This window comes from Pteropus alecto, unplaced genomic scaffold, assembly GCF_000325575.1.
Source record: "Pteropus alecto unplaced genomic scaffold, ASM32557v1 scaffold143, whole genome shotgun sequence".
Classification (NCBI taxonomy): Eukaryota; Metazoa; Chordata; class Mammalia; order Chiroptera; family Pteropodidae; genus Pteropus; species Pteropus alecto.
The window spans coordinates 448,679-474,873 of NW_006434828.1; the positions used below are offsets into that span (position 1 = coordinate 448,679).

The window sequence follows — 26,195 nt, forward strand, 5'->3', positions numbered from 1 at the left end:
TCCTCTTTTCAGATTTCCAATTTCCTGTCTTTCCTTCCTTCCTTGTCTCTTGCAAGGCTGTCTGCCTACCGTCTCGTCCAGCCGTGGCCCCCCGTAGCCAGCCTGGGCCATGGGACGTGGCGACACTGGTCATCGCAACTCCTTTTCCCACTCAACAAAGAGAAGGAGGAACACTCTCAGACAGGCGAGTGGAAAGAGTACCCAGCGACTGCCCAGGGTCACATGTGGCAGCCCGCCCTCATTGCCGTGTTCACGGACATGCAGGAGACACGTATGTGCGAGTCACGAGTCACAGTCCATGTCTGCACCAGAGCAAAGAGCCCAAGTGACATACGGGAAACGAACCAACCATCGTTTCAAAAACGATACATTCTTTGGGGGAAATAATTCAATATTCATTCAAGACACAGTGTGTGAACTTGTATTTTGTGTCCAGTGATGGAACGCTAAGGCACAGTGCTGATCCTCAAGGAGTTGACAGACCAGTGACAAATGCGGAGGGGGCCGCAGGCGAGAGCAGCCGTGCGTACGTTCTGAGCGAGAGGCGGCCCAGAGTGTGACGCGTGGGGCTGGGGGTGGAAAGGAGGGAGGAGAACCGTCGGGTGACATCTCAACAAGAAACGCAACTGACAGACGTTCCGTCAGCTCTCCGGTGTGCGCAGTTCTGTCCCCATGTCCTCCCGAATGCACAGTGGCCCCTGATGGCCTTGGGGTGGCTCGATCATGGGCCAATGTGGGAAGACAAAGAAGTTTGCTTGAGAAGGGACAACGCAGCATCTCGGGGACAGGCCACCGGGGAATGGCACAAGAGTCAAGCACAAGACCCCTGACAAGTCCGGGTGACGACTGTACTGGGAGTTTCCTCTTGGAGCCCCAGAGGCCTCTGCGCCCCGACTTCGGGTGCATCATAAAAAGTCACACTCATAGTCTTGAAGTCACACCTGCCATTTAGTAGGCCAGCCCCGAGGGCCGCTGTGTCGGAGGGTGACGGTGATCACGACAGCAACGGAAAAGGCTTCCAGGCCTTCGGTGACTCTTACGCGCTAGCTGATCGATCACGCCTTTCAGCGAGTGTGTCGTAACCTCGAAGATTTAGCACTTCATAGTTCAAAGATTTATTTCGATAATACAATTTTAATGTTAAGTGGATTCGTATTGAAAAGGAAGTCAGGAAAATGATGAGGAGATTCGCTCCGGTCTCGTCGATCATAGGAGAAGCCGCGTGTGACACGGAAGGCTGACGTGGCCCCTTGGTACACACTGCAGGCCCCGCCGGGCCCACAGGAGGTAACGCCTTACCTTGCCCCCCGCCGCCACCCGCATGCTAATCCGCATGTCCCTTACCTTCCGTTCAGCACGTGCTGGTTTCCGCTGTGGGCTGGGGACTCTCTTGGCCACAAGGACACACAGATTTACAAATCCTCTTAAAGCGCCACCCGCAGTCTAGCCTCCCCTACCGCACAACCGCCCTGTCCGCCCTCTGTGTCCCTTCTGCCCTCTCTGCCTCTGCCTCTGACTCCTCTATGTCCTACCTCCCTGGTCTCGTCCTCTGTCCCTCTCCTGCCCTCCCTGTCTTCTCCCCGCTCCGTCCCCCTCTCCACTGTCCTCCTCCTCCCTCCCCTCCCACACGCCCTTAGCTAATGTCCCACGGTCCCACCCCTTCCCTCCCACAGGCGCCTTCTGCCCCCACCCTGGGTCTGCAGACATCCGCTGTGCGTGGTCCCCTTCCCAGAGCCTGACTGCCGCGCACACCCGATCTCCTTCGGCCCTCATCTCCCTTGTCCTGGTGGCATCCGGCACTGCCGACCATGTTCTTTGTTGCCGGAGCTCTCTGCGTGCTGGCGGCGTGGTACCTTGGCGCAGCCCGGCCCCCTCCTTTCCGCCTTCCAGGGGCCCTGACGCAGGCCTTTTCCTGCATCTGCCCCAGAACTGCGCGTGTTTCCCGGGTCCTCTGCTCGGCGCTCTTCCCACACCACACTCCCTTCCAAGGACAGTCTCACGGCTCCGGCGACGTCTTCCGCCCAGTGTCCATGTCCCACATCTCATCACGGCCAGGTGTCCACCTCTAGGGCGCGCCCTCCGACACTCAACCTCCGGCTCGGGGTTTCCCTGGGGTGTCCCATGGACACCCCTACACGGTCCCCTGCGACATTACCATAGCTCTCCTCTTGGACCACAGTCGGCCTGTCTCACAGCTAGAACCCAGCAGAGAGCAGGACGCTGGCGGAGCTGCCGCCCGCCGTTGAATGTGCCACCTGAGCACAAGCCCGGCCTCTCTCCCGCTTAGCTGGGAGCGAGCTCGATGGCATCGTCCCTGCCCCCAGGTGGTCAGAGCCCGCTGCCTCTTGGCGGAGGAGACCACTCTGTAACTGCCTTCTCCACGAGGCAGCCTGGAGGGTGACAGGCCGAGGCGAAGGTGGGGAGCCAGGTGTGCTGGTCACCGTCAGACCCTGGACTTTAAGCTGGGCGTGAGGGCAGGGGCCAGATACGGTGGGATGCAAAGATCTGCCCCCCTGCCCCACATTCCAGTCTAGCCTTACAATTACCATCGATCGCAGTTGTCTCAGAAAAAATGTGTCCCTCTGTACACGAATGTCTCATTCTCGAAGCAGCAACATGGAGAAGACAGAAAAGAGATTCTGGCTGATGACGGATGAGCTGCAAAGCTGCCCCGGGCCACTAAAGCCTCAGCGAATTCATTTCTCCAACATTTGAATATATAAGATTTTATTATTTTTTAATATAAAAAAACCCTAAAAGTTCTTACAATGATAATTTATTACCTCTATAATTCAAACACAAAAATGTGGAAATTCGAAGCAATCACTTAAAAAGTCAGACTTCAAGTTAAAGCTTGTACCGTTTTGAAATAATATAGAGCCTCTACCCGCTGCCCGAGAACTACCATCCACTCGTAAAATCAGCCTGCACATTGGAGAAGAGACAGATGCCGGCTTTCTTTCTCCTTCTGACTGGATTAAACCTTGCAGGTGAGCAGTGCAGATGGATGGCTAAATCCAGAGAACTTCAGTCCTTCACTCAGCCAGCAGGAACGAAGCCCCGATGTGTCCTCAGACACACGTGTTCCATGTCAGCACGTGTGCGCATGCACGTGCGCACACACACACGCACGCACACACACACACACGCACACACACGTCGATCCCGGGCCACAGTGGTCGAGAGCGTGGGCTCTAGAGACAGACACACCCGAGTTGGCATCCTGGCTTTTCTTCCACTGGACCCTGATCATAGAGAACATTTCTAACTATTCTCAGCCTCATTCTCATCTGTAAAAAGGGCACCGTCATTTCCACATCCCGTAGGTGCTCTGAGGAGTCAATGAATGAAGTATTCAGGGGGCACTACAGCCACAGGAGAGGGACAGGTGGCTCAGTGGCCCTGCAGGGTGCCAGGAAGGGCTTTACAGGTAGACCGTGGCTTCACATCGGTAGTGAGGGGGCTCTCTCAGCCATGGATGGCACTGAGTTACTTAGCTTCTCCGTGACTCAGTTTCCTCAGCTATAACATTGGCGTAACCATACTGTCTACCTCACATGGCCCCTGGAGACCTGCATGAATTAATCCATGTGGAGACTTAGAAGGACGCCTGGCCCTGCTCAGAGCTCAATAAACACTCCACCATCATTAGTAGTATCCAAAAATATCTCAGAGCTCTGCTTCTCTCCATCTCGCTCTCCACGCTCCTCGCATCCAATCTGTTTCCTTCGTACCAAACAGATTGCAAATTAAAAAAAAATAAAATAAAATAAAAATGAATGAAGAGAGTGTAGCAGTCTAGAGATGCCGAGAGAGACAGTGTTTGGATGGCGGTGTGACGAACCGTCCGGAAGATGTTCGCCGCAAGACCGAGGAGAGGAAATTATTCTGTGATTATAAACACACAGGTGATGTTCTGAAAGCACCTTGTGTTGATGGTCAAAGTGGGCTCGCCTACCAGATAGTACATCACCTTCGTCTAGAGTCCCTCCCCCCAGAGACTTGGCTGAGGGATGCGTGCTGAACGAGCAACTGCAAATTGCTTCCCCCGTATCAAAAAGGACCCATAGAGGAATAGTATCAACAGATTTCCTTCATATCAACCAGCAGGGTCCAAGGCAGAAGGACTCAGGAATTCATCAGGCAATTTCCAGTTGCACTAGAAACATCCCTCGTGAACAGGTCACTAGCCAATCTGCATCGAGCATCAACAGTGCCCTGGTGTATAAAAGATGTCAGTCTTGGTAGAAATTTATCGCATCCCTGAAGCGTGTAGCTTACATAGAGTATAACATCAGAGAACGATATTAACGGAGTTCACAACTGAGTCACTCACTGGATCATAAGTGAGAGAACAGAGACGATGGCCGTCCATGCTGTGGACGAAGCAAAGTGGACCGAGAACCGAAGCTCCCCTGAGCGATGCCCTTGTTAACGACACACTCCAGAATTCCTTAAGACGAAACTCCTGAATCATGTTGAGTTTGAGGACGAACGCAAGACAGCACTCAGATGGTTTGAAAGGAAATCGGTGATTCGTTTATTCATTTTGTTATCCGCCAGCAAGTATTTCCCGAGCACCAACGACGTGTCTGGCTCTGTTCTCGGAGCTGGGGCTGCCACGGAGAGTGAAGTTGGCCACGTCCCACCTGCCTTGTTCCATGGCCTGAGAGCATGGTGAGAGGTGGCTGCTGGTATTGGCTTGTGTTCCGACCAGAATTTGGGCGGAAGTCAATATAATGGTGAACACATAAGGAGGAGGAGCATAGAGAAATTGTACTTTTAAATGTACACAGATCTAATGAACTTGGGCAGATTTCTTAAACTGGAATGTGGGAAGTGTGCCTACAAGCGTGTAAAGTCAGAATAAATACAGAGTGTCTTCATGGAGCGTCGACTTTCCCTTGAAAATCTGGGGGTGGGGGGGGCGGATCCAAAGACTTCTGAATACAGATAAATTATCGGAACGCAAAATTTTCAATAATTTTCCTGGAGAAACACAAAAATGGAAAGACGTTCTCCACTTGTAACAACACCTTCAGATCCTAGCCTTCAACCTTGCTTGTGTTTTTTCTCCTCAGCTACTGAGAAGACTTCTCAGGTTTTTCGATGGAAAAAATCTGAGAAAGCCTCTTTCGGTGTGTTTTCTCTTTTCCAAAATATTCTGGTTAAATTTTTTTTTAAAGTAATCCTCGAGTACTCCTTTTTGCAATAGAATGAGTATGGTCCAGCAGGTAAGAGCTTTCGGCGTTCACGAAGATGAAGACCCGGTCGCTCCACACTCAGAGGGGACCTTGACTGTCATTTTTTACTGTTGTAGCTTGAACATCAAAGGCTGCTCCAAGGAAAGCTGCCCACATGGCATGCTGCTTTGCAAAAGCGAAAACCTCCTAAATAAGAGCTGACATTAGAATACACAGACCTCATCGATTTAGCGAATAATGAAGACAGGATGTTGGATGATTCTAGTTCTCTATCTACAGCTATGGTCCAGCGAAAAATGACTATATTGACCAACAAGACATGGTATTGGCCTGCAGAGATGAGTTGAGAGTAATTTTGAGTAGTTTGGGGAATAACAAGATTAGCTCAGGGGCCAGGGGTAAATGGACTCCTAGCCATGCTTCTCAAAGTCATTGTGAATAGAGACTGTCCAGGTGCTTATGAAACACGTGGACTTCTGGCCTCCATCCCAAAGATGCTGATGCCATCAGGCCTTCAGGTGGTTTGGGGAACATGCCTCTTTTCACGAGCACCTCAGGGTACTCGTAATGATACAGGTTATCATCCGACTCTACCTGGCCCCAGGCAGCCCATGGACAGACCTCATGGTAACTCCACAAGACCCTGAGATGGAGTGTGTTCACATTCCTGACAGAGGACCCACGTCTTTCTTCATATTCTCAAAGGGCTTCTGACACAATAACATTTCTGAGATGTAGGGAGGAGATCCCGAAGTTGGACTCTGCAGTTAGCAAGACAAAGGAAGGAGGTAGGGGAAAAAAAAAAAAAAAACCAAAGAAATTAGCATGGCTGTTTAGCTCATGGATATAAAGAAATAAGTCTCGACCTTCGAATCAATTAAAACATTAGATTTAAAAGAGGAGAGAAGATGTTTTATGGATGTCGCAGGGTATAGGCAAGCTGTATCTTCAGGACCTTTGATCTATCTCCTTGTCGACAGATGTTCCGTTGTTATGACAGCGAAGGAGGCATGTGTGGCCGTTGCTGGAACTGTTACGAGCGAGTGAAACGTGTCCCCAGACTTACACATTATTTTTAACCTCCCTGGAAGTCTGGCCAAGAGGTCCAGAACGCTGGAGTGATCCTAATGAAGGGAAGAGCGATCAGGTGTGAGTTCCAGGTTTTTCTCAAGTGCTATCCAAATAGATGTCAAAGAAAGGTTAAAGGAGGGGCAGAGACGAAATTTAATCAGAACAACAACAACAAGAAGAATCAAGAAATGGAAAGAGGACGAAAGGGAGGGGAAAGTGCTCACATTCCTGCAAAATGGATTTCTCATACCAAGAAATGGTTTATCGACCCGATCGGACACTGCGAGTCGAGCTGCCTATCAGTGCTGCTATGAGGTTGCTAGGCACAGACAAGCATCCTGGGGAAGGGCGGCGGGATGAGGAGTAAAGAGACGCACTCCCATCCCTGCAAGGAGCGTGACTGTTGCATTGGAGGGGCATCCTCCACTCCCGAGCCCTCGTCCCAAGCCCTTCACTATCTCTGCGTTCCTTCCTTGTGGGTTTGACGTTCCAGAGCAAGGCCAGCTTGAGGTGTGAATTTCTGTCCCCATGGTTCCTCACCCGCAGGAAGGGGCCACAGTGTTCACCTGACCCCCAGCCCTGGAGTAAGAGCCCCGGACCTCCACTGACTTGAGATGTTGATGGGAAGGCTTTGACTTCCCCTTGGTCCCCTGCCTGTGCTCCACAGAGCGGGGGGTACGATGTTCCAGGGCTAGAGATGCACAGCTGGGGGACAAGCTCCTGACGCTCTCCTTCTCTAGGGCCGGGCTTCCCACTGCTCATGCTGCGGGTTCGAGTCCACCAGGGCCCCGAAAGGGAGGTGGAGGCAGCGGGTGAGCCTTCTGAGGGCCAGCACCTCTGCACGTGGTCTGTGGGTGAAGGGACTATCCACACAAACGTGAGCAGGCTGAAGGCAATGGGGGAACACAGGGACCCCAGGATGACGTGAAGCTAAGGAAGGGGTCTGGTAGGGTGTGTGGCCTTGGGGCACGAGCTCCCAAGCTCCCAAGGTCCAGACACACACCACCCTCTCTCTGCTGCCCTCCGGGACCTCAGCCAGTGGCTCGGAACTGCCTGTCTTCTGATTTGCGGCTTCGATCTGAAAGTGTTGTCTGAATTCTTCATGGTTTCTTGACAACACAGCAGATTTCTCTGACCCACAGTCTTATTTTTACCTTCTTTCCAGTGACTCTGGAGAGAATAACTGCCTGTTTTCTTGAGGTGCCCCCAGGTAATCTAGAATAAGTCATGCATACGCCCCACAACAAGATGTTCTAATGCATCCTCCAAGTTTAGTGAGAAAAATGAAGGCTGTTTTCCCATGATGCAGTGCAGAAAGGCTACGGTTAACTTTTTTCATGTAAATTTCCTATGATAAAATTCCCATGATAAATCCTATTTGGTTCACATATACTATTATTTTAATATACCGCTTAATTCTTTTTGCCAGGATTTTATTCAGGACTTTTGCTTCTGTATTTGTGAATGTGATGAGTGTAGAGTTTCCTTTTTTACATTGTCTTAGTAGGCATTTGGTATTGGGATTATGCTAGCATTGTAAAATGCATTGACTTACATGAAGAAAACTATAAGGCTTTACTGAGCGATATAAAGAAAAGTTTTGTTTTTTTTTTTGAACAAATATTCTATACTGGATGGGAAGAAAAAAATTTTTTAATGTTAAGTCTTTCAAAATTAATTTTTAGAATTCATGCAGTCTTATCATCCCATTGGAATTACCTTTTCGAATTTGTTTAAATAGCTATAAAGTTCATCGGGAAGGAAGAAATACAGAAAAAAATAATTTAGCTGTGCAGCATTCTCAGTGAATTTTCTAAATAATGCAGCGTATAGATATAATTTTTTTTTTTTACTGGTTGATCTTTTCTGTTTAATCATTGTTGCTGATCTCACCTTATACGAGGAAATTGTCACTGTGGTAAGGGATGTGACCTATGAGATTTCTGTTTCTGGGAATTCAATGACACTCTCTCTGTAGCTAGCACCTAGCCGTGTTTTTTACACAGGCTCCTTTGTAGATACTTTGCCGGTGAAGAGTTTGAGATGTAGCTACACAGATAGCTTATTTATTATTTAAAATTTTTAATCTACTGCATTCTCATGGATGTTTTTTTCTGCTTGTCCTAACGCAAAGTGACAGTTGTGTGTGAAAAGCTTTCACTACAGATCTGACTTGCTTCAAATATTCTTTATGGTGTTAAAATCTTTGCTGTATGAAGTATGTATGACTTATTCAGATGTCAAGATTCACGGTCAACAAACACAGCAGAGATTCCAGACGTGGAGCAAAAACTCACACGGGAGTTTAGGACGAGAGAAACACGGATCCGCCCATCAGCGAGGAAAAGCCGGGGAGACGGCTTATCCGTGTTCGGGAGGAAACGGTGTCTTTCCTTAATCTTCATCCCACAAGGAATGCTAGACGCACCAAAGACCGAAGCGCGAAATGTGAACGCCTAGAACGATTAGAAGAAAGCAAAGAGTCTGTCTTCGAAATCTTGCCATGAAGCCTTTCTCAGCATCACGCAACCCTAAAGGACTTCGGAGAATAGTCTCACTCGGACTTCCTTTCTAAAACTCTAGCAAAATGTTTTAAAGTCGAAAGTTGAATGACGTGCCGAAAGGAGAGTTGCCACGTAGAGATGGGAGACAAACAAGGAATTGTCCGCGAGACACAAGAAGACAAAAAAAAAAACCAATAAAAAAAAACAAAATAAAACAAACAAAAAAAAAAACGGAAAAGCAAAAAAGGAAAGAGCCGTGACATGAGCCCCGTTTATGCTGAAACTTTTACTAATATATAATTATAACTTTTGAACTAATTAACATTTTTCCCCGAATCCCCTGCTTTTGCCTCTTTTTGAACATTTCTATTCCTGCTTCCTTTTCACTCACGTTTGCTAAATATTTCTTTGCCTTATTTTTAACCTTTCCAAGCCATTTTGTTTTTAGGTGTGTCTTATAAGCGGGATAGGTTTAGATTAAAAAAAGAAATTAATTCTCCTTTCGAGGAGAATTTAATCCACGGACACTTACCGTAATATGGAATAAACCTGATCTGCATATATCATCTTTATCTTTCTACCCTTGAAGAAGTTTTGCTGGGTGTTCGTTTTTATTTTCTTTTGCAATATAAATGATGTTTTGCATACTTTAATATTCTACGGTAGTTTAAAGCTTGGCATCCGCTTTTACATTCTATTACTCATAATTTAACCATTTACCCAAACGGTGTTAAAGACCCATTCAACTGATTACTAACGGCAGTACATAACTCTCTTATTTTATTTTATTTTATTTTTTTGGTCGTTGCTGTTTTCTACTTATTTTTTCTCTCTCTTGTTTTTCCCTCCGCTTTCTTATGTTTGCCACCTGAGCCCGCGGCGGGTGAATCCCCCAGTCAGGCTCCACTTGAGGGGAGCCTGGCAGGAATGAGGCAAATTCTGATGAGACCGGGAAGCCACAGTGTTTTAATTGCTGCAGGCAGAGCACACTTTTGCCTTTTCCCACTTGGGGTCAAAGTGCAGCAAACTGCTGCCTCCTCACTCCCGTTGGAGGGTCACACCTCAGGAAAACCCCTATTGACTCTGGACAGACACCCCCCCAAAACCACGCTGCAGAGGAAGCTCGGAGGAAAGTCCTTAGGCTAAGCCGCTAGAGAGACCGCCGGAGACTGCCCGGCCTTCGCACGCCACGAGGAGCTGACATTTGCCCGGTGCTGGGGACGTGCCGGGCCCAGAGGACCCGAAAGAGGTCTCCCCAGCACATTCGGACACAGCGTTTGCTGCATTCCCGGGGGGCGTCCCCTGGGAGGTGTGGGGTCAGGCAAGGCCCAGACGGAGTGAGATGAAGCTGAACCCTGAAAGGTGCGAAGGCGACAGCCATGCTCAGGCTCAAGGAGGGAAGACAGTGCAGCTGGCAGAGGGATGAGCGAGCGCGGAGGCCTCGGGCAGGAGATGACCAGCAGTTCGGGGTTCTGAGTGCTGGGGTTCCGGCCGGGGTTCTTGGATGCAAACGACAGACAGTGACCGTGGCTGCCTCAGGTAGAAGAGGAGCAGACTGGAAGGTTGCTGGGAGGGCTCGGAGAACCGAAGATGGCTGGACGCCAGGCCGGGTGAAGTTCAGACAAGGTTCAGGGGACCTGCAGGCTCTGACCAGAGCTTAGGGGACCCCCAACTGCACCGGGCCTGCTGCAGAACCCCCAGACAAGGGAGGAGAGTTCATCTCTGGGCACTGGGAAACCGGCCGATGTCTGCAGCAGCGTGGGGACAGTGAGGGCGGTGGGGAGGGCTGCAGGCGAGGGGCGGAGCCGGGTCAGACGGAGCCAGGTCACTGAGTGATGCGCAGGGCACCAGAACCACCGCGGGGTGGGGCGCTTGCCAGCTGGACGAAGACATGGTGTCCCTAGCAGTTCTCTGCTCGCCTCGCATGTGGCCCGACGGGACTAATGGCTCGGGGCAGGGAGTGCTGCCCGTGAACTGTCACAGGCTCTTCCGCCAGACTTCCTACAGCGACTCACCCTGGCTCTGTCAGAGAGCTGACCCGCTGTGGCCCCTGGGGCCCGGGAGGGAGCAGCGACCTGGAGCTGACAGCTGCAGTGCCGGACGGCCGCCCCAGGCTGTGTGTCTGTGGATGGGGTGGCCGTGTGGAGTGGGGTTTGAAGGAAGCGCTCACTTCTATGCTTCACAGGGCATTGAACTTGAATTTACGAAGTCTGTTCCTTCTGTGCATTTCTACACAGGGGGAAGGCACACGAGGCAGTCCCCAGGGGTTCAGCCAGCCACAGCCAGAATGCACTAGTACGAGGGACGCCCCTGACAGGCTGCCTCCTCTCCAGAGCCTTACGTGCTGGCTGTGAGTAGGGACCGTTCTGGGGGTGCGGGCAGGCAGCAGAGCCACCAGCCCCCTCACAGGCACGCAGGGCTTCACCGTCAGACACTTGTCCTTTCTGCCAGATGTACATGCAGTCGTGGAGGGGGTGACCTCAAGCCGTGTGCAGCCCGTCACTTGGTCATGCAATTGCATGGACTGTTTCATATTTTTAAGTAAATCCTGTATTTACTATGTAAATGATTTCATTGCATTTGGGGGTATTAAAAGCGTTAATTTGTTCAATGTAAATTTTTAAAAATACACCGCAAGCGTGGTCCCTGTTTTGGCACTTTGCAACATTCTTCAGTATTCCAGGTCCAAGGCCCGTCTGGACTCTGCGGGGCCCGGGCTTGGCTGGGGCGGGCAGGTGGACGAGCACACTTAGCCTTCCCGTGGCTGGCCGAGTCACCTTGTCTCTGACACTTGGGGGCACTTAGGCCCCCTGGGAATTCTGGGTGTAGGGGGCAAGTCCCAGACTCCGCTGAAGAGAAGCGACAAAGGCACTTTTTCAATTATCTGGCGTTTTCTGGTACTCCTTCCCCAGAGGGCCGCCGACCGGAGAGCTGACGTGTGGGAAAGACACACACCGTGGAAACGTGCAGGCCATCGGAAGTGTCCCCAGGGCCTCCCTGCTCAGAACGCAGGCCCTCCCCCCACCTAGTGCGTCCTCACGCTCGGCCCCCCGTGCCTTTCTGGGAGAGGTGGGCTCGCACGGTCCCTACGTCTCCCGGCTTGGCGCCTGTCAACAGGACGTGTTTCCAGCCCCACCGGCCTTGACTCAAACTCCTAAGGCTGTGTTGGATCTGGGGCACACCAGGGTGGGTGGCGACAACAGAGGCTAGAGGAATTTGCTGAGCAGTAAACAGCCCGGGGTTCGTGTTCAGCTGCCAGCTCTAATGTGTTAGGACTTGTGGTTTCAGCGCTATTAAAGAAAATAATCAGTCCTAAAGACGCCTGGTGGCCATAATCCTGCAGACACCTCCAGGAGCATTAAAACGCGAAGGCTGCCGTGCTCGGAGGGCTGTGGATGACAAGCTGGTCTTTTCCTTCTTTCATAAAAAGAGAGGAGGGGCGATAGAGAGAGAGAGAGACAGAGAGAAAGACAGAAAGAGAGAGAGACAGAGAGAAAAGCAGGGAGGGAAGAAAGAAGGAAGAAAAACACTAAGGCAGAAGACAAAGGCAGATGCAAAATCAACCCCCAGCGGCGGAAGCAGCACAATTTCTCACGCAGCCTCTGAGCCTCCCGCCCCCGCCCCGGGGCGGGGCTGTCCGTGTTGTGTTTGGACGTTCAGGAGAGGGAGGTGGGAGCATCCCTGTGGCCTGTGCACCTGACCTCCAGGGTGTTTTCATGGAGACCACGCGCTCAGATTCCCAGCCTGCAGTTACCATGGCAACAGAGCAGGCCGATTTGGAGGGTGAGGAGGGAAAGATGGCCACTGATTCCACGGGATGCTCCGGCGAGGTTTGTCGCAGGGTCAGGCACACGCTGGCCAGGAGCGAGCGCGAGTGGGCTGAGTGCGTCCGCGGCTCGCTCCACGTCTGCGGGTGACCGGGCAGAAGGGAAAAATTCTCACCGGACCCTTTTTCTACGGAGACCTAGCTCCCGGGAGCTGCTGTCTCGCTAGGTCAGACTGTCACGTTTTTCTTTCGTAGGCAGCTCAGTGACAAATGTTTTTTCAAGGAAATGTCTGTGAAATCGAAGCCATGCACTAATGCACACTAGCCATGGGAAAGAATGGAGAAACACATCGGCTGCAAACACATCGGCCGCAAACGTAAAAGCTGCTTTTGCTGCCCCCGGCGCCAGCATCCCTGGACTGCAGCTGCCTCTCTCCGGTCCCTTTCCCGTCACAGATGACACGTGTGCCGGTGCTCCAGCTCTGGACCCCCGCTCCACGTCCAGCTCTACAGAGCTCAGCTCCGAGCTCTGCAGACCCCAGGGCTGCCGTCACTCCATGTTTTCTGTGGCTGGTGGCGTCACCTCCACCTGAGATGGCTTTGCAACCAGATCCAGAGTCCCCGGCCCTCGGGGGACCGTGTCCCAGCCCCGGGAGGCCTCCTCTGAGCACTGGGTCCTATCGGCAGCCCGGTGCCTCTCGCTGGGAGGCCCGGGTCCCACTGCAAGGTGCGGGCTGCTGCTCTAAGCCCCTGGGTCCTGCTAACCCCACGTTTGCCCTTAGCTTCTGCAGCCTGAGGCGTCGTAGCTGCCTCCTCTGTCACCACAGTTTCCCCTGTGCCTTCTTAGTCCTCCGATAACTCTTTAGTTCCCCGTGTAGGATTCTCTCTGTTCAGTGCCCAGCATGGCTTGTTTTCCTAATGACACGCGGGATTCCATGATTCATTGCATCCGCTGACCATACCAAGGACACTGTTCCGCGTTCATACGTGTACCCTTTCCCCCTTCACATTTATGTTCGCCTTCTCTCCGCGATACGGAATATGGCTCTCGTCCACTGACAGGCATAGGAGATGTCGCAGGCTTTCACCGCCACCAGCAGCCCTGCTGTGGGCGGGCGTAATAAACGAGCTCGTCGCTTCCCCGTACGGGAAGAACGGATTTCCAGCAGTTGCTCGTCTTTTCTCTGGTTCCATCGTCATTCGCCAGAGACCACGTCCACCTGCTCGATCAGCACGTAATCTCAGAATCAAAGCTCGTTTTCCCTTCCTGCATCTTCGAGTGGGTTCGAAGGTCTCTATCAACTAACGCTGTTTAAAAACATTGTATACAAAATCCTGCCGCCGACGAGGGACCGTGAAGTTGGTTTCCTACAGTCCTTTGCTGTTTTAACATGTCATCGCCTCGCTTACTCTTCCGTAGCGTAAAAACAAAAATTTGTCAAATCCATGTTATTAACTATGAATGCCGCATCACACTTAAATTATTAAAGATTCAGCTGGTTTTCTGTTTTCTACTGACAAATAAGCTCATTCTAAATTCCTTAGTGCAGTTGAAATTTGCCTCAGGTTAAGATGTTGTGATAACATTTTTTTTTAACCCGAGAGAACAATTCCGATCAATGTCTATTGATCCTACACGTGAAATAAATACAAATCTTTTATTTTCTTTACTCGGGGAATTTAAAACAGAGACAGGCAGTTTGTAGGTAAACGTGTGTGGAAATGAGAACAGAAGCAGAGGCCATTCTCAGTCTGCCACCTGCCCCTCCGGATCCGGGAGGTCGGACCGGCTGGGACAGGTTGAATTCCAAAATTTTGAATATGGGAGAATTTCGTATAATGCAGATCCCACTACATGCTGTTTATTGAGCAATTCCTCTATGCCCAGAGCTAGGGGCACGTTTACCCGTTAGTCCTGCCCACAGTCGTGTGGCCACTTCCCAGGTGAAGAAGCGCGTATTTAGTCATTTTAAGCCACTTGCCCAAGGCACACAGCCCCTGAGTGGCAGCGCCGGCAATGGGACCAACTCTGCCTCATTCCTAAGTCTGTGAACCTACCACAGATCCCACTGGGTTTCACCTGCTCGCACGGAGGAAGCAGCTCCGTTGCCCTCCAGCCCCGCACCACAGGCACACGCCGACCTGTCAGGATGCCGGAGCTCCCTGTGCTGAAGTCCCAAGGGTCGCCTCTCCCTGGGTCGGCTCCGCTCTGCCTCCGCCAGACGGTTTTAGCTCTCGCAAATGAGAAACCCGTTTTCAGGGCATGCTGTTCCATGGGATGCCCACCGCGCCCCTTCCTCCTCCCTCACGCTCCCACCCCTCATTTCTTAGCTTAGATGATGACCCCCCCACACACACACACACACGCCCATGGCACTTTCTGTGTGCTCCTCATTGTTTACTTATTTACCATTATTTGTTTCCCAAATAGCTCCCCCTCTAGGATGTGTGTTCAGTGGGGACAGAGACTGTGGCCATTTAACCACCTTTACGTGTCCAGGGCCCAGGGCGATGCTTGGCTGAAGTGGGTGCAGCCGATGCCTGGAACGTGGGCTGCAGAGGCTGTCGGGGCCGGGACCAGGGATCCTGGAGGCATCGGGCACAAACAGAACGTGGTGAATCAGCCTGTAAACCTGTCACCTGAGGTTGCTCAGTTCTTCGACTTCCAGATGGTGACCATAGAGTGGCAATGAAGGCAGCCCCACATTTGTCCCTCGTTTGTCTGTTTGGGACGCCTCTCTTCCCTTTTCTCCTCTGCTTACCCCCCTCTGCAGCGCCATCCCCGTGGAGGATCTGGGGTGTCAGGACGAAGATGCCTGGGGTCTGTGCTGGGTTGACCAGTGTCCCACCGAAACCTGTGGCTGTGACCTTACCTAGAAGTAGGGTCTTTGAAGGCATCATTGATTTAAAATGAGGTCACACTGGATTAGTCTATTTATTATGAGTCATCCGATGACTGGTGTCCTTATAGGAAGAGAAAAATATAAACACAGAGAGGGAGGATGGCCACGCGAACATGGAGCCAGAAGTTGGAGCGACGCCTCCCAAGCCGAGGACACCAAGGGTTGCTGGTGATCCCCGGAAGGTGGGAGGAGGACCCGTCTCAGAGAGAACATGGCCTGGGAGACACCGCGCTTTCAGACTTCCAGCCTCCGGAATTGTGAGGGGGTAACATTCTACTGTTTTAAGCCACAGAGTTTGCGATCATTCGTTCTGGCCACTCTAGCAAACTAATACATGGACCGAAGGTGAGGGGAGCCCCAGCCCAGACCAGCGGCCCCGCAGTCGTGCTGGGAGGTATGACGGAGTTGGAAAAGGTATTAAACTGTAACTCCCTACAGTCCTTTCCTGCCCCTTCTTCCCCGTTACCCCACGGAAATCATCTTGCCCTCTAGATTTCTCCCACTACCCCTCCCCCACCTCCCCCTCTGCCCCACCTTTATATCACCCGACTCCTAGGTGAGACTCGGACTTGCCCAGCCATCTACCTGGGCTTCGTCCCTCCGATGGATCATCAGGACACTCAGTGGGATGGATGCGCAAGAGGGAAAATTCGACTCGCAAGGAAGGACGTAGCAGGGAACGGGCACACGGGGGGAGAGAGGCAGGCCTTGGCAATCAAGGGCGTTATGGGGCAGGAATTCTGATGCGAGGTCAGGAGTGAGCGGGGAGGGGGAGGCGTCCGGGCAGCTGCAGGGGTGACGAGGAGCTGAGAGCGGCAGAAACGAAGAGAGAGAACTTTCTGAAGAACTGCTGTGTTTTACAAATTGGAAATTGTTCAGGAAACGCCGCTTGCTTTGAGTTCCGTCCGGCGGCTGGCCCGTGCGTCCTTGCCTGCGGTACCGCATGCTCACGGACAGGCTGACATGGGACGTTGCTTATGTGCGGGTCACAGAAGGAACGAATGTTTTCTTCCGTTTGAAGCAGCGTCAGGATCACTCCAGCGCCGGAGTCAGGAGCTTCCTGAAATGAAGAGGCTGTGGTCCTCGACCGTCCCCTCCATGTTAACTCGGCTGACGCTCTGCGGGTGACAAAGTCCAGGACGGAGACAGGCACAGGGAGAACAGACAGACACAGGAAGTGATAGGATTAGAGCTCCGGCCGGAACCAGAGGAACCAAACACCTCTTTGTTCAGAGTCTGGGCCCTTGGAAATACAAATGACATTTATAAATACAGATTTCCTACGTTTCGATAAGAAAGTAACTAAAAAAATAAGTGTTCATTCTTTGACTTGTGCTATTTTCTTTGTGCTCTCCTTAAAAAGATCTCGTTCACGCCCTTGGCTTTAATTAGGATGCACATGCTGATGGCCACCGGATAGGTCTTGAGCTCAGATTTCTTCCTCGTATGCCTAACTTCTTATTCAGCATCCCCCGCGATGTCCGCGAGTATCTTTAATTCAGCCCACGCCAGATGAAACTCAGCACGTTTGCCTAGAGCCCTCGCCCTCCCCGGCCTCCGTGAGGTACCACCCTTCACCGGTTTGATGCCTAAACCAGAAACCGAAAAGCACCCACGGGTCCCCGCTTGGCTGTGTATTCCATGTCCAACCAACTCCTCGTCTCTGCTGAATCTGCCTCTAAACATTTCTGTACTTGGTCCATTTTTCTCTACTTCCGTTGCCACCCTCTCGTCCATGTCACCGCTGCTTCTTTTGGGGACTCCTGCTACAGCCTCCTAACTGGCCTCCTGACCCTGTCTTGACCCGCTATGACCCCTGACCCAGTCTTCATACTGCCCCAAGACGCTTTGCCAGAGCCTGGGTCTGGCTCCAACACAGCCTCTCACAAGCCCTTCGCAGATGGGGCTGAGCCCGTTTCTTCGTGGGGGTTGGGCGAACCCGCATCTTCTCTTGCCCAGGACGGGCCCCCTGGCATCCCGGGCAACGTGCACAGCTTGCCTGCTCGCAGTCTACTCAGCGGCCACCGCCCGCTTCCCTCCCACAGGGACTTGTCACGAGAGCAGAGTGGGAGCTGGGTCTCTTGCAGTCATTCTCTGGGCCGATCAGGAACAGAGGGACTTTGGTTGGCTGTTAATGTCAGGTCCCTTCTGAGGCCACTTATGCATTTTCCTCGCACTATGGCAATGAGAGGGACCACCAGCAAGGCTGGGACTACCAAGGCGTGCTGTCACAGGTATTCCCTAGGGCCCTCCGGGCCCCTCTCCCTGTGGGCAAGTCCATGCTGATGCCTATATTACCTTTGGCTGTGCTCCCCAAAAGCCTTCTAAATTTCCCTTACTTAAGTAAACCAGAAGGCCCGTGGTTTGTCATGACTTCATTATGCCGCCGGGGTGGCTGTCTTGCCTAGTGACTACCATTAATAACTTTATCTGAATGAGTGATTAACATTCATATCATGCATTACAATTCAGACATAGGATTTAATTGTACTCTTAGAACACCTTTACAAAGTATGCCGACTGGGCTTTTTTGGGGCAGCGATTCAAAGCCGGTAAAAATGACTCTCTTGAGGCCATGCTGCCGGTAAGAAGTAGCAGGCATTGAATCCAGTTCACGCAACCTGAGACACCAAGGTGCTCCAACCACATCGCGACGCTGGGTCTCAGACCTGTGGCAGGTGAACAGAAAACCACAGTTAGAATCTCACCTTTATGGGACTCAATGTCTGACGGCCGCACCTTTCTGGAAGGCACCTAAAACCAGGAAGTAGAAGACGGCCCATCAAAGGTGCCAGCCCGGAGGCCGACCGAGTCAGGCTTCACTGATGGCCAATTTGTCTGGGTTGAGCTTCGGTTCCCGGGGGGCTGGGGGGTGGGGCGGGGGGAAGTGGAGATAGAAGTTGAGGGGGAGACGTGCTGGAAGCAGAGGCCGGGAGGTGACCCCAGACTTGCAGCTCAGTGAAACCAAGTCCACGGTGTTCAGTGGGGACCAAGGGCAGGAAGCGAGGGAGGAGGCCTATCGCAGGTCGGAGCCGGGACGGGGTGCCCCCAGGTGGCTGTGCGTGTCCGAGGGCCTCTGCTTTGCATGGGCCCGGAGCACATGCGTGCGGTAGGTTAGGCCAGCGACAGGGCCGGGAGAGCTGAGAGGACAGACAGAAAGGCTAGTGAGGCGTCCGGGCCTCGGCTTGGGGCCGAGAAGCAGAGAACGGGGTAGGAACAGAGGCAGAAACTCTATTCGGGGATGTTAACCACACAGTGGGGGTGTGAGCAAACCCTCTCATGTCCAGGGGCCTCTGGGCTTCGGGTAGCAACGAGAGAGGCTATGACCAAGACTATTTAGTCCGAAGGCCCTGAATCCGCTGGCCAGCAGCCTGCCGTGGCCAGGGAGCTCGCACCCAGCAGCACCTGCAGCTGAGGAAGACTCTGGAAAGCATCATCACATCGCCCACGCCCTCCGCCTCTCCCCGCCCCCGCCTCTCAGGCCTCGCTCCCGGCAGCCACCCTCCTCTGCCCTGCAGAACCACGGGCCTCGCTTTCGTGTCCCAATCATAAACTTCTTCGTCCAAGAACAAGCCCGTCCATGCTTCCTCTCGGCTCTGCTCCCGCGGACAGACTAACTGGATAATAACACGGAGCTCTGGCCTCCAGCCGGCCCGGGGTAATTCCATGGAGGTGGATACCACACTGGCCCGCAGAACTAAGGGGATTTCACTGGCCAGTGATACCTGCAGGTCTGTGTGACCTTGCTCTAAAGGCAGGCATTCTGGGGACCCCTACGACAGATCCCTCCCCCCTCGGAAATATTCACAGACTCTTCTGGTTTCGGCCGCCTGCCCTCAGCCAGGCGACAGAGGCGCCATCAGAGAGGAGTCAGGCTGGGACTTGACCTGCCTGCAGCTGGGGAGCGTGTGCCTTGCATTCTCTTAGCGTTTAGAACCCCCGAGCCCAGCGGCACTGCAAGTTTACCAGATGTCCGGGCGCTGGCCGTATCCTCGGGGCCTGCCCACACCTAGTATGGATAGAAGCAGCAAACACGCAGATCACAGGGGTTCTACTTGACAACTGCGGGGAGGTGCAGGCTCCACGTCCTCAGACAAGGAGGATTCAGCCCAGCATCGCGTGGTTCTGCAGAGCAGATAAGAAAATAGAAGCTGACAAGGCCTGTAACTCACATAGCACGGTACGGCAGACAACTGGGACATCGCTGAATCCAGAGAGAGCTCTGACTTGAGAGGCTGCCCAGAGGGCCATTTCCCGTTGGATGGTTGCCAACTGCAAAAAAAACGTCTTATCAATTTTGCTTTACACCCAAGAAGCCTCCGTGACCTTCGGATTAGAGTAACTAAGATATCCATCGATCACTTCCATCCCCCAGACCGCGTCAGGCCCCCCTAGCATGGGAAGAGCCAGGAATATTTACCACAGCTGGAATATTTTCGGGGCCGTGAGTTAGGTCTGCAGATAATTGACAAGAAATGCAAATTAGGCGCCAATTCATAACGTTTAGAAAATTTCCATTTAAATTGCTAATCAAGCCGAATCCGCTTGCAAATATAGAAATCAACGTGTACATAAATTATTTGGAAAACTGCAAAGCTCTGTAAAAGACATGGCATCTCCTCGTCAGTGTAAATAGAACAGAGAACAAGCAATGTCTTAATGCAGATAAACTCCTCCCAAATTATCCAAGCATGCTATTGTTGAGCTTTCTGAAAAGACTCTGGGCCAGGGCTTTTAAATGCGTTTCTCTGAATGAAAATGTTTCAAGAAATAGTTGTTAATAAGTGCTACACACACACACACACACACACACACACACACACAGAGTGAAATGAATTTCAGAGCAATAGCATCCCATATCCCCTCTAGGAAAATCAAAATGCATGTTGGTGCATTCTGGATTCTGAGAGGTCCTGGGAACAGAAACAGGCCCACCTGGGTCGATTTAATGCAGCGTTCCCAGGAGGCGACAGGTCTGGGAAGGCTTATTCCCGGCGGAACGCCTTCTTGCATTTTGGGGCGCGTGCATTCAGAAGCGCGGCTCCAGCCAACCGCGAGTTTGCCTCTCCACTTGAATTGCTTACTCTTTCCTGGGGAGGCCACCCCCACGCCCACAGGAAGGAAAACAAGCCGCAGCTGCTCCTCTCTAAGCCGATGCCCCCTCCAAAGAAGCAACTGCCCGGCTCGCTTCCCATTCATTTTGTCTACGTCTAAGCGAAACCCCCACCATTAGATCGAAAAATGGATGATCGCCATTAAATTCATCCGATCATTGCACTGAGTTGCTCCAAGATCTACTATGGCTCCCATTACCTCACAAATTACCTCGTTGTTCTGGATCTCGAAGCCTCCTCTCCCCGCGGCCCACCGTGCCTGCTCCGCCCTTCCTCCTGTCCCAACTCGGCCCCTGTCTGAGCTTCAGTCTGACTGCAATTCTCCACGTCCACTCGGTACCATTTCCGTCTTCCCTGCCCCGAGAGCGTGCTCCTCCGTCTCTCGCACCTAGAGCGAGGGGCAGCAGACTTTTCCCAAAAAGGCCAGACAGCAAATATTTGAAAGCTATACAGTCTCTGTCACGACTCAACTCTGCCATCGTGGCACGAAAACAGCCAGTGACCACGTGTAAATGAATGAACTTGGCTGAGTTTCAATAAAACTTTATTTACAAAACCAGGCAGTTGGCCGGATTGGGCCCATGGGCTGTAGTTGGTCAACACTGGTCTCTACGAGTGTCCGTTTTTTAAGGACAATTTCGAGTTTCACTCTGCGACTCTTTCAACCTTTCATCCGTCGCTTCCGCAGACATCCTTCATTTGGGTTCCTCATTGTTCGTCAGAAAAGGGTGGAGACTTAACACAGCACCTGCTCGTGTTCTGGGTTCTACATGCGACATTTCGTTGAATTCGACAATTCACCAGTTATCATTCCTGTCTCAGAGACGAGCAGCCCAGGCTCGGAGTGTGGTGCTATGGGGCCATTGCCCACGGGGCAGACTTGAGTTTAATCGTGGTTGTGGAATTTCACACCGCAGAGGGTTCATGTCACCCATCCTTGCTGCTCTGCCCCGGGCTGGGCCTCCCTCAAGTAAATTCATGAACACCGTCTTGTATGACACTTACAACACCCCAGGGGTGTACAAACTGCCTCTGTCCCTGTTTGCAGATGTGCAAACGGAAGTTTGAGATAACCAGTGGTTATGTGCTCCAGGTCACACGGCTGCCCACGAGGCCGACAACCGACTCACATCTTCAGTCTCTAAAGTCTATTTCACTACGTCGTGTGTGTGTGTTTTAGTAGATGACGTCCCTCCGTGAGAAGCACGGACATCAGCAGAAGCTTGCTATGACATTTTGGACAAGTCGATTTATGGCTTGTCTCGGAGGTGAGGGGAGGTTAGGGCCACTCGGCCACGAAGAGAATTTTTGAAACAATTAAATCTGGGCTTTCGTTCTTCAGGGGGCTGTTGAAAGATGTGAATTAATCGACAATCTTTTTTCAGTTTTTCCCCAGTTTCAAAACTGATTGAGAACGGACGCAAGGAACCAGAATATTGAGTTGTTCCTTCTGATAAGGCTAAGTCAGAGGAATCAGATATCGCTTGTTCAGTCTAGAACTGGACATCTCATCACCCAGACCAGTGGCTCAAAAACAGGCTGAAAAACTGGAATAGAGAGCAGAGGTCTGATGGAGCCGGGCAGAGGCAGGCGCTGTCTGGTCGGTTTACTGTGTAGAAACTAAAGCCTGTGATGCCTTTGGTTTTATGGAGTAGTTCTGTCCCATGACCAACACTCCTGAGGGCTTTCCCTGGACTCATCATCCAGGCAGGTCATGAGATCTTCCTGAAGAAGACATGAATGTGTGTGTGTGTGTGTGTGTGTGTGTGTGTGTGTGTGTGTGTGTGTGTGAGATAGAGGGTGTGCGTGCTCCCTTCGACCCAGTAGAGGGGCGTTTCCTCATAGAAACAGGAAGCTAGAGAAATGCGTTTCCTTTGTATTAGTTAGCTATCACTAGGTGATGCTGTGTAACAAACAACCCCTTTCACTGTAGAACTTATATCTTATTTCTCATTAAGTTACATGTTGGTTGGCTGCACATTCCACATGTCTTTCTCCTCCTGAGATGCCTAAGGAAGCAGCCTCAAGTTGATTTCTTGGCAGAAGGAAAAATAAAAATCAAGAGCTCTGGCAAAAAGCATGCGTATGTTCCATCTACCATTGATCAAAGCGAGTCACGTGGCAAACAAAGCTCAACCCCTCGGGGTGGAGCTGTCGTCTCACAGGAAGACAGACACCTGGGAACTTAGAGCCGTCTGCCCTGCTCCCTCACAGGGGCAAAGCCACGTCAGGGCAGAGCAGAGCATGCCCTTCCTCTACAGAAAGGCAGATCGAGTTGTCCACCCTCCCTTGCCCAAGCCAGTGGGTCAGTGACCAACGGATGACACATGCTGTGTATATTATAAATTTAAGGTGATTTCTGAAATGCTCTTAAATCTTCCAATTTCCATTTATTTTAATGTACCCATCTTGGTCCGTGTCACCAGAACCTCTCCCTGCTCTTTTTATTTTAGGCTGGTCCCTCTAAGCCACTCTCGATGCTGCAGCCAGAATGAGTATTTTAGGGAACAACGTAGTCTGGGCATTCTGTGTAAAACACTTTTGTACCTGCAGTGTGGAGCGAAAAAGTGTAGCTATTACTTTTTGCTCACTTACTCTGCTCCAGACATGTTCCTGAGATAATACGCGCATTAGTTTTTCTCACAGAAACACCATTAAATACCACTATTAGTACGAGAGCTTAGTAGATGAGGGCCAGAAATCCAGACTTAGTAACCTCCCTCTGTTGAGACCAGGTTTTAGATCCCAGGATAGTGGCTCTGGCAGCCAGCCTCCAGGATGGCGCCTAGTAATAATCACATCATCGCGTAGTCCCCTCCCACACTGTGAGGGGCTGGTCTGTGCAGCTGACAGAGTATGGCAGAGGTGACAGTATGTGGCTTCCAGGGATAGGTCATAAAAGACATTGTGGCTTCTGCCTTGGTCTGTCTCCGGGGTCACTGTCTCTGGAGGTGGGCGGCTGCCACGTTGTGAGGATGCTCAAGCAGGTCTGCAGAGAAATGGCGGTCCCCTGCCCACGGCCAACGGGGAGCTGAGGCCCTCCACGCCGTGTGAGTGAGCTGTCCTGGAATCAGGTCTTCAAGCCTTGAGATGACCTCAGCCCTGGCCAACCCCTTGACCGAAGTCCAGAACCATCTAGCTTCCTACAAAGTCTTGAGCTACAGAAACTGTGGGATAATAAATGTATGTTGTTGGAAGCCATAAAGTTTGGGGGTGATTTGTTATACCACAATAGATAACTATTACACTCTGCAACCCTCATACGAAACCCAGCCCTCAAGAGCCTCGGGCTTGGTATCCCACTGGGACGGAGAAAATCGAGTTCAGAGAGGGTGATAAAACATGCGACAAGAGTTTAAATAGAATGATCAAGAAAAGACTCACAGAGAAACGACAGTTGACGAGAGACCTGGAGGTGGTGGGCAGGTGAGACCTCTGGCTCTCTGGCGGGGAGAGCATTTCAGGAACAGAAACAGCAGTGAGTGCAAAGGCCCTGCGGTGCGGTGCCCTTGGCATGTTCAAGTACACTCAGCAGGGCATGTGGCTGGAGAGCAGGGACGTGCAGTAGAAGACCCGAGAGGGCCGAGAGGGACCAGACCCAGCAGCGGCCTCGAGGCGGCCTCCAGTCTGAGAAGGAAAGCCATCGCAGACCTCGATCAGAGAGTGACATCCTCTAACGATAACTGATCGAAATGAAATATTAATTAATGATGGCCGTGTGCCCGGCATTACCTAACGCACTTTCCCGAATTAAAGGTATTCACAGGACATCCATGAATGTCCCCATGCTGCGGGTGGGGAACCTGAGTCTCGGGGAGGTAGTGTGGCCCAAATGCGGTCACCCAGCCGTGGGCACCGCAGCTGGGGTCTGAACCCGGAAGGCTGGGCTTCCTGAGCAAGCAGCTGTCGTGAATATGACTCGAGTCGAACACGGGCTGACGACCCATGAAACTGAAGTTTCCTTTTCAAAATAGCACTTGGTTTGGCCCCACCCGTATTTGCCATGAATTCTAGACCCGTCTCGCCATTGATTGTCCATGCGCCGTTGCAGGAGGGGTCACAAGGGCCAGAGGAGGGTGCCGCCTGGAGGTCAGAGGGACCCACGCGTGATGTGAGCTTCGGCGTCCCCTCTCAGGCGAAACTCCGCCCTCAGTTTCTGTGACCGTTGGGCTCGTCACATGAGTCACGTAGCACGTGATAGATCCTAAATTAAAACCAACAGCTACGATCTTATTCTAGCCATTATTTGGCACGGGAAGAATCTGGACCTACACTTATTGCTTTTTAGATGAGTTATTCCAGTAATCCATAAGGCAAAATCTATCTGAAGTGTTCTGCACATCCGAGTGAAAAAAATCAGGTTTTTGTTTCTGTTCTAATGTCCTGTCAACCATGGTCGGTTTTTACCCCAGTCACGTGACTGCTCTAAGTGGCGATGAACATCAAAGGAGCTCTTTATTAAAACAGATTCTTTCTGTCAGAGCCATTAGCATTTAATTTACTTTCCTGTCAGAGGCCAGAGGGAGATATGATCATGGAGATTTAAAAAAATGATTTTGTCACAGAGCGGAGCAGTGACATTCACTCTGCCCCAGAATCTCGCCACTTAATGGCGTCTTTCGGTTCCGCCGACAGGGCTGTTTTTTTTTTCAATGGACTGATTTGGTCACACGTGAGTGTCAGTGACTAACGCAATCGATCGGGGCCCGATCCGGCTCCCTAGGATTGCGAGGGGCCGCCGAGCATCGTGCACCTCTATTTTCAAATCCGACATCAATCTCCCAGATCACCCTACAGAGCTTCCATGTAAGGGTGTTTGGGAGCCAAGATGTCGCACTTGAAAACGTTCAAGGGATCCCGGGCGAAACACACGACGGCAGGAAACAGATGCCAAGAGGCATTTAAAACCCCGTCACAGCGTCGCGTTTTGCAGACTTTTTCTTAGAAAGAATGGAGGAGGTCTCTTTGCCACGTCTTAGTGGAAAACAGTTTCTCAGAGGAACCTGAGTGGAGTCTTTGAGAGTCGACCTTTTAAAATAAATTTTAAGAAAGATCGTTTGGGCTTTTCGGACAGACGTGCACAATCTTGGCCCCTGTAGCTCTGTCTGTGGGAACAAAGGGCAGCTAGAACAGGAGTTCACTTCTCCGGTCGAGGCCTCTCGATTCTTCTCGACCTTGGGCACTTTTCCCAGGGGCCTCAAGGTGATGCTCTGACAGAGGAGAGTAGAGCGGAGCGGGGACAGTGTGGTCGAGCTGACGGAAGTCAGAGAAAAGCCCGGGGCCAAGCGCTGTGAGTGGCTGACCACGTGGCCTCTGAAAAATCACGCCAAGGAGCAAGTAGCAGACAGGCATGGTAAACGAGATGGCAACAGGGTCGGTTGACAGGGATTGGGAAGTAGGGCCAGAGAGCTCTGGAACCCAGGGTCCCCATACTGCGTGAGGAGGGTGCTATGTGTGGAGCTCCTGGAAAAGTCGGTGTGGCCTGTGGAGCGTGTCTCGCCGGATGCAGCACCACCGGGCTCTCTGTCCCCCCGTTGCCTCCGTCCCCACCTGTTCTGGCCGGTCGTCCACGCCACACCTTCGTACTTTCCAGCGGCTCCACACCTCTCGGCCTTCACTTATTCGGCCGTCTT

At 51.8% G+C, this 26,195-nt stretch overlaps 1 long non-coding RNA gene across 2 annotated transcripts in view; it reads left to right on the forward strand.

Moving 5' to 3' along the window:
- Positions 1-1,787, forward strand: part of LOC112478329 — an 11,753-nt gene extending 9,966 nt beyond the window's left edge. Inside the window, exons 5-6 of one of the 2 annotated variants that reach the window (XR_003045784.1) lie at positions 13-1,287; positions 1,674-1,787. This is a non-coding gene — a long non-coding RNA (uncharacterized LOC112478329). Of the gene's footprint in view, positions 1-12; positions 1,564-1,673 lie in introns of those variants that run through there. The other variant, XR_003045783.1, reaches the window with a different exon arrangement.
- Positions 1,788-26,195: the final 24,408 nt, after the last annotated feature.